General features: G+C 43.2%; 1 pseudogene; it reads right to left on the bottom strand.

The window, feature by feature from the left end:
• Positions 1 to 3462: 3462 nt before the first annotated feature.
• Positions 3463 to 5743, bottom strand: LOC146785608 (metastasis-associated protein MTA3-like; annotated as a pseudogene).
• Positions 5744 to 8391: the final 2648 nt, after the last annotated feature.

The following is an 8391-nucleotide window of genomic DNA, read 5'->3' as shown; positions in this document are numbered from 1 at the left end:
ACCCATAATTTGCCTCACGTGAGGTCCAGGTGATTCCGTAATAGCCCCATGATCGCTGGAAGATCTCAATTCCCCTTCCTCCCTCTGCCCGTGATCAATTTCACTGGTTATCCCATCATTAATCTCCACTCTCCCGTTTTGTACCTCAATGTGTCCCACCCCTGTGCCAACCATTCTTGCTACTCTCGCCCCCTCTGAGAGTCAATCTATATCATTCAAATTCCTCAGTGGTGCGAATGGATTTGCGGAGTTCAGATTTCCCCGACTCCAACTAGGGCCCACTTCCTGTGTTGCCACATAAGGGGGGGGACAAGGATGTGGGCGGTGGTCTGTAAATGAAACCCAGTGGAACTGGTTTAATCCCAGAGTCTATAGTAAATGATCGAGAAGATGAAAACAAGATCTTCTGGGCCAGTGCAGGATACCTAAGTGTAACAATCACACTATCCCCAGGGAAAATTTTCTTAGTCCTGCCAATCTACACCACCCTTCTAGCCATCAGGATGTGTCTATAGTCTGAAGTATTTAACCCAGCATGTTTGCCCAACCAATGGATTACCTTATTTATCAACTGGTCACTGAACTCATCCTGTGTACAGTCTCGTCCTGGGACTCCCACTAAGACCACCGTGTAAGGACAGCATGCTGGAGGGAGGTCTATAACTGGCAAGTTTCGGGTATTGTGGGCTAATTGAGTGACACCGCTGGCCCACTGACCATGATGTTGTGACCCCCCTGGGAGCCTCTTGCATTTGGCTCTGTATTCAGGTTGGTCAGCTCACTGGTCCTAATCATCCCCTTGACCTGTCCCCCCAATTCCCTCCATCCCACCCGTCCATTTGTACCCATAGTCAGTGATGGGTTCTGGGACTCAGTGCATGGCTCTACCGGTGGATTAAGGTTAGGGGTTGATTGTTGTTGGACATTAAACTTCGGTGCAGTACACTGCGTAAGTTGATTATCTGAGGGCAAAGATTGTTTGATGTTCAAGAGTGAAGCTTTAATGTCAATGCCAGTTTTGGATAACTCATTTAGAAAATCCTTCAGGAGACCAGACACCAGCTCCACTATTTTTTCCTTGAGGGATCCCCATGAGTCTTCAACATCCCTAACAGGGTCCTTGACACCCCTAGCGTCTGGGCCTCTGGGGTTTTCTCCCAGCTGCTTGGGAGCTATTTTCCTCTGTACCTTGCGCTGTCTCTAGGGGGCTGGTGGGCCATTCTGATCCCCACAGCTTGTGATAAGACAACGTGGCACTGCTCCGTTTCCCCTGGGCAGCCCCCGCCCTATTTAAACTGGTACTGATGTTCTGATTTGGGCCCTCACTATCTTCTGCTTCATCTCCCTGATTCAAAATGTCTCCTGCTCCATTTCCGGCCGCATTTTCCTCGACCAGTGCCATATTCCCATCCTGTGGCAATGCTGGTATACCAGCACTGCCCCGTGAAAGCCTCCTCTCGGCTTTGTCAATTTCTTTCGAGATAGCTCCCACTGCCTTTGTTAAAAAAGAGTCAATAGTGCCTTTGGTAATGTCCGGTGATGAGCCAGTGGCAGCGCACTTCCTATTCCCCATGATAAACTTGTACAACAGTCTTATCCAAATGCTCCCCTACCAAAAGCTGCCAAAGCAGGCCAATTGAAAGTTCTTGCTGCCACTGCACAGCACCCCCGGGGTCCCTGCACAGACTCCAAGAATTAATTATGAACTAATCATTACTCACAGTGGAAGTCTTGTAAGATCGGAGGTAGTGATATCCAAAGGCAGATGTTAGAGATGTGGCTCTGCCCGGCCACCTCCGGTCAGTGAAGCTTGAGCCGCGAGTAGCTTTATGCGCCTCCGGCCGTGTGGAGTAACACCTTCTGGCGCGAGAATAGGGCAGTCTGGGGGCTGAAGTCCCCCTAGTGCAGCAGGTGCCGGTGCCAGTGTTTTGGTGCGCGGTTCCCTCACTAGCACTATGTAAAGAACAATACTCTAACACTCCTCACACTTTGAAACAACTAAGGGTGGGCAAAATTGCCTTTTTTGCATCAATTGAAAGCAGATGCCCATCTGAGGACAATTTTTACCATTTGAACATCTGCTTTCCACAGATTGGGGAACAGGGAGCAATGCAAGAAATATGGTCTGCAAAACAAGTCTTCTCCATTCTAGAATTTGAGGAATGATACATTTCTGATACTGAGAGGTACCAGCTATTGCAATTAAATTAATGGTAATTGCATTAAGTGAATAACAATGTCCAGCCACTGACAGAGCTCTTCAAATTAACTTCCCCAGCACAGGAGTTTGAGTTTGGACCAGTCCGCTAGGAGGACCCTGCAGCTGAGCCAGAGCACATTTGCGCTCCTAGCAGACATATATTTTTGTCATTTATGTGGGTAGTGCAAATAGACACTACAGCCCGAATCTGACATTTAACTTGCATGCCAAAGGTTAATTTTCTGCACCATCTACAACAGTTTTACAGGACAGATAAATAGAACAATTGGGTGAAATCAATTTTAGCATTCCCAATTTAGACCGGAGCATATTCATGGCAGCACTGATTAGCACTGTCACAGGGAACTGCGTGCAAATACCAGCAAAAATAGGGTCCAGAAATGGGCGAAAGATGGGGGTGACCACACAGAAAAGGTACATTGCTGCAAGGATCATAGCTTGAAAATTTGGGAATTGTAGCTTATCTCTGATAAATGGTACAATCATCCTTTCTTAATTCTTTGTGCAATTGGCACAGAAAAATAGGACTGACAATAGGTCTACATGTTGACTTGACACTTGATACTTGTGCTGTGGACATAATCATCAAGACATGACTTTGAAAATTGTAATCCTTAATACCTCAAGATTTATAACTTGCATAGATTCTGTTGGATCTTCAGCCATATAGTAGGTGTGGCACCCAACTGGAACATGACTTTGAAGTTTTAATATTGGCTATGAGACAACATGCCAATTCATGCAGATTAGTAGTGAGTTAAGTGACAGTATTATGGTAATTGTTCACAAATGAAAGCATGTAGGACATGGCAAAGCAGCCATTGCCAAAATGCATACTTTATCCCAATGTCACACTGGCTAGATTGTTGAAATGCCAGAACGTTGTATTTCTTGCACCAAGGAGTTCTTCCACTACTCTGGTGGTTAACACCATGTTACTTTGACTTTTATCTAGTACATCCATGCACAGTTGGTTGCAATCCCTCACCAGATGAGCAGTGCATACTATATGCCATTTGGAAAGCTTTTGGTGACAAAACCATATTCCAAGAATCAAGAGTGCAGCCCATATTGAAGATTCATATCCATCTCTCTCTTCTCTAGACACACAAGCTGTACATAGTGGATGTAATAATTACTATACCCGAGACAGATATTCGCGTGGTTGTTGTGAGCCGCACTCGGAATGTTTATTGCAAACAAAAAAAGACAGACAATGATTGGAGGCACAGCACATAAAGCTAGAAAGGTAAAACCAGCATACATTCTGCCCTAATGGCAGCACAGTTTATAGGGACAGAAGGTTGTTGTGTTGCTTGCCGCAACCGCAGTGTATTTTTGCAGTCCTGTCGTGCAAGTTTTGTTAAGTTTGTCGCAAGAAGAAAGAAAGCCTGGTGGGCCTTAACTGACGACTTTGGACTGCCAGTGTTACGGATTGGCATCCCTCGTGTTGCCTGCCGTGACATATGGCCTCGAACACGGGACTCCTCCGGGGGTTGGTTTGGAGAGTGTTTCTCTTCCTCTGTCGCTCTTGGCATTTTGAGACCATCATATGTCTTCCAATAAATCCAACAAGATGCACATAGTCTACACTGCATGTTAGGTGGGCCCCAGGGATACCACTGTTGAGACTGGTTTGTGTGCAGTTTTCGCACGCCCGACCTACAGATGGTTTTTGTGCTTGGAAGGATGGACCAATGGCAATTACTCCATTCAATGCACTTGGTTTTCCATTATTGCTGGAAAGTTGATTGGGATTCGGTTTGTTGTAAGTGGGGATGTACACCTGTTTCTGTTTACTCTCTGCTTCTGCTGCTTTCAGCCTTTTCTGCTGAACATATCTGTCAGTAGTTTCCACATATAATAATATTCAATTATGCTTGTTAGGGACTTCCAGGGAAGAAAGTCTTGACGACTGTCACTGGAGTCTTTGCCATACTTTTCAAGTGCATCCTCAAACAAACTGGCTTCTGATGCAGACCATTCTTCCATTTCATCTCTGCACAGCACCTGTCCTCTTTGGGGCACTCAAATGCTTATGGCACTGCTCAAATCGTACTCTAGTCTATGTAAAGTGTCCATGGCATGAAACAAAGTGATATCTCGTAAAGCAGCAGCTGCACTCATGTGTAAACTTGTTTGTCTAACAGAGCTACTGCAGTCCAACGCTCGAGCAAATGTTCCAACGGCACGTGCAACAACTAAAACTGGTCAGTTTGCCCATCACTAAGGGGGCTAAAGGGATCCCATCAATTTCCTCAAGCTTAGATTGATCACTGTCATCAGGATCCTTCTATTATCGTGAGTGGTTGTAAGTCGTTACAACGCATTCCGTTGCAACGCATGCCTTTACCACGCATGTGTTACAACGGAATGCTATTTCCACGCATAACCTTTACCACGAATATTCCTTTACCATGCATACTTTTACAATGATTTTCGTTGTAAATTCATGCATGGTAATGGCATACTCTTGGTAAAGGTTATACCCCTCCCCTTACGTGACCCACCAGCCCCCAATCCTTATTATAATTACCCCTGCCTGTTACCCTCAATCCATATATATATATATATTTTGTAAACTTATATTCCCCTTACCTCTTCACTTCGTCTCCTCTCCTTGATCTTCCTTGGTGACGTCGTACGTCATAAAGAGGAAGCGTCATTCCGTTTCCTCTAAAACGACGCCGATTGCCTCCACTTCCCGACATTACAACAGGTTCTGTTTTTTTTGGTGGGGGAGACCCCAGAGACCCCTTTTTTTCTCACGCATTTTTTTTTATTTTTGGGGGGAGACCCCCCAAGTCCCATTTTTCTAGTAGCGTGTAACACACGTCTTCGCCGACAGTAAAAAAGGACTCAACCGGACGAAGAAAAAGACGTTCCAGTGCAGCTTGCGTGGTAAAGACGGTCGTGGAAGGCATACGCGTCGTAAAGAGGTTTACGTGGTAAGTGTACCGTTGTAAACTTAACGCGTAGAAAAGCCTTCGTGGTAAAGGATGTTTCCCATCGTGAGTGGTACATCTGCTTGATATCGAGGTCCCTTGCCCGCTAAAAGAGTTTTCAGTGAGGGATCGTACACCAGTGAATAAAAAAATGTATCTTCTCTATCGAGGTATGATAAGACTGATTGCGTTTCATTCAGAAGAGCAACACTGCATTTCCCCATTATGTGGGTGGCAGGGAGAGATTCATATTGTCGAGAGAGAAACAGTTCTCTGTGTTTCAACTGATGCTTCTGTTTTTCTGTTAAATCTTCTTCTATTGGATTTTCACATTCGTCTTCAACTTCCTCAGCATGTTTGTCAGCCATCATAATAAGTGTGTTGGAAATATCCTGTCTTCTGTAGTAACACACAACCTTTGCTTCCACATTGCCATTAGCAGTCTTATTCTATGCATCTAATTTTTGCTTCCACATTGCCATTAGCAGTCTTATTCTATGCATCTAATAAGGTAAGGGTTGCTGGAAGAGTTTTCAAAGAAGACATAATCTCCGACGCGGTACATGTTGGTTGCCATGTCTGCCAGGCTCCAGGAGTAGGGGGGGTTGGGGCACTAATTGAACAGGTGACCTGCAGAATTACAAATGGCATGCAGTTGAAGTAATATGAGTGCAGTCTATTTCTCACTCATCCTTCCACAAACAGACCACTAACTATATGAGCACTAGATATCATTATGGACATACTGACATAGACCTTGCCAGTCTGCCCTTTACTTAGCCAATACATTTGTTTAGGTGCATTGCCGCAATATATTAGGTTGATACATAAACTACAAGAACTGGCATGAAATATGCTGATGAAGAAAAAGTGATATGTGGTCAATATTATATATGATGACATGAAACCCTTAACTTAGCACTGCAACACAGAACTCAGATGTACATCCCAGATGGGCACATAGTGATCAATATTTCAGCTCAGGTGACATAGTTATGCAGAGGCATTGTATTACATTGAGGGACAAGAAACATAGAGGGGAGTGAATTATACAATAATCCAGGGTACAGATTGAACAACTTGTGAGCTGTTTGGGCAGAAAGAATCCTGGGAAGGGTGTGAGCAGAAGGTTTAGGTAGCAGAGAGGGCCATGTGTGAGCACTATTCAGAATATGAACATTTATTTTATAAAGGAAATTATAGCAACTATTATAAACTGAGATTCATGACAACATTTCACAAGTAGATCTAGCCAGCACACACCTGTCCCACCCTAAAATCATTCAAATTACTATACAAAATGGAATCATGTGACCCTGGTACCACAAATAATTTTATAACACAGGCTTCTGGGCCACAGAGGTCTACTACACATTTGAAAAAGGCAGTCCCAAAACGTCTAACCTAATATGCACCAGATAATGTGAGTTTGAAACTCAGAATTAAGTATTCAATGCTCTAGACATGAAGGTTCTACAGCAACAATGAACACAGTCATTGTGCGAGTGGCACCCCATGTTCTTCCCACCTGTCTTGATATGAAAGGAGGCATTTGCTTACATGTTTATGTTAGGTTTATCAGTTTGATTACCATGAAATGTGCTGGTGTATTGCAGTTTGGTGGTGTCTATGTCATGAGTTCTGCTAACCAACTCAGGGCCTAGCACTACTGCCACTTACTCCTCTATAGGTATCAGCTACTGCTCGGTGTATGGCCAACTGGATGTTGCCATAGCAGTACTCATGTTCTGTGTCAACTTCTCCTTTGTCCTGTGCTCATTGCCATATGACGTATTCCTATATTTTTACACAGTTATGCATGTTGATACCACTGCATCGACCGACCAAGAACTGCTTTCCACAAGGCAGCCTTCTTCACCTGTGGGAGTTTAGATGTAACAGATAACTTTCTCATGATCTATGTGATTCAAATGTTCACTTCCTCCTAGGTGAACCTCAGCTTTATCTTCCTGGTACTCTCTTGTATACAAGCCTCTGGAGTTATCCTTCTTGGGTTGTTACCTTCTGGCTTTAGCACTCCTCTCACTCTTGGCTTTCCATGATTGCAGAATATTTTGGATGTTTGGAACTGCCTTGCTTTACTTTTTAAGTGTTAGAACAACACATTAACATTTTGTGGGGCTCAGAGTATGTATGGCATCACTTTCTTTGAGCTCCAGTGTTATTACACAGTCTTGCATAGTACATATGCCAGGAAAAGTGACGTACACACTGCAGCACTAAGAATTTTTCATGCAAAGCATTGCAGCATCAAATTTAGTAAATTTGGTATAGAGGACACAAAAGAGATGAAATAAGAAATTCACTCATATGCCAACCAACCAAGAGAAGTAAAATGTAACTATCTACTAGGCAGTGGCCACGTTCTGTCCACTAAAAGTGGACCCTTCAGACCTTTCTAGCATACTATAAAAAGAACGACAAGGCAAACATCCTGAAATAGTCAGAGCTATCTTGGGATCCAAAAAATGCTAAGAGAAGACACTATGGGGCTCATTACGATGCCGGTCGAATGAGCGTCTAACAGACATCGTAGCTGAATTGGGACTGACTGAAAAGTAATCTTAGGTCCCACCCGCCTAAATATGATTAGGGGTCCCTGGTTTTATGGTATTTATTATTTTAACCTTTCCGTCTGTATTTATCCATATTTATTTTTGGACCATCTTATTGGTATTTATCCATATTTATTATGTGTTTTAATAATAAATGTAGCTGTAAAATGGTATATTTCTGCATTTATATAACTCTTTGACATGCACTCAAACATTGATGCCTGTCACGTTTTAGCAAACTAAGCAGCCCTATATAACAAAAAACTTAAATCACATGTACATATTAGAATCATACTACAAATATATGTTAACATATGCCTGTATTTAAGGAAATATGATTCTGCATTTTAACCCTACATGCTGTCTGCCTGCTCAGCTGTTGTCTAGAACTCATAAAAAAAGACAGCATTGAGAGTTTCTCAAAAGAAGCACCATTTTCAGTATTTTTCCGCTTTTAAAAATAAATACAGACAGGAAACACATTGTTTTCTGTCTGTATTTACCTGTAAAAATCTGTAAAAACGTGTAAACTGGAAACCGTAATTATGATGCGACCGCCTAGTAGGTGGTCAAAATCATAACTGTTTTCAATTGCGACTTGTGCTGTGGCCTGAAAAGGGCGGCAGCACATGCCACAATGGAAAAACGA

This window comes from Triturus cristatus, chromosome 11 (genome assembly GCF_964204655.1).
Source record: "Triturus cristatus chromosome 11, aTriCri1.1, whole genome shotgun sequence".
In the NCBI taxonomy this organism is placed as follows: domain Eukaryota; kingdom Metazoa; phylum Chordata; class Amphibia; order Caudata; family Salamandridae; genus Triturus; species Triturus cristatus.
Note: the sequence above shows the minus strand (reverse complement) of the source record. Positions and strands in the feature narration are given on the sequence as shown.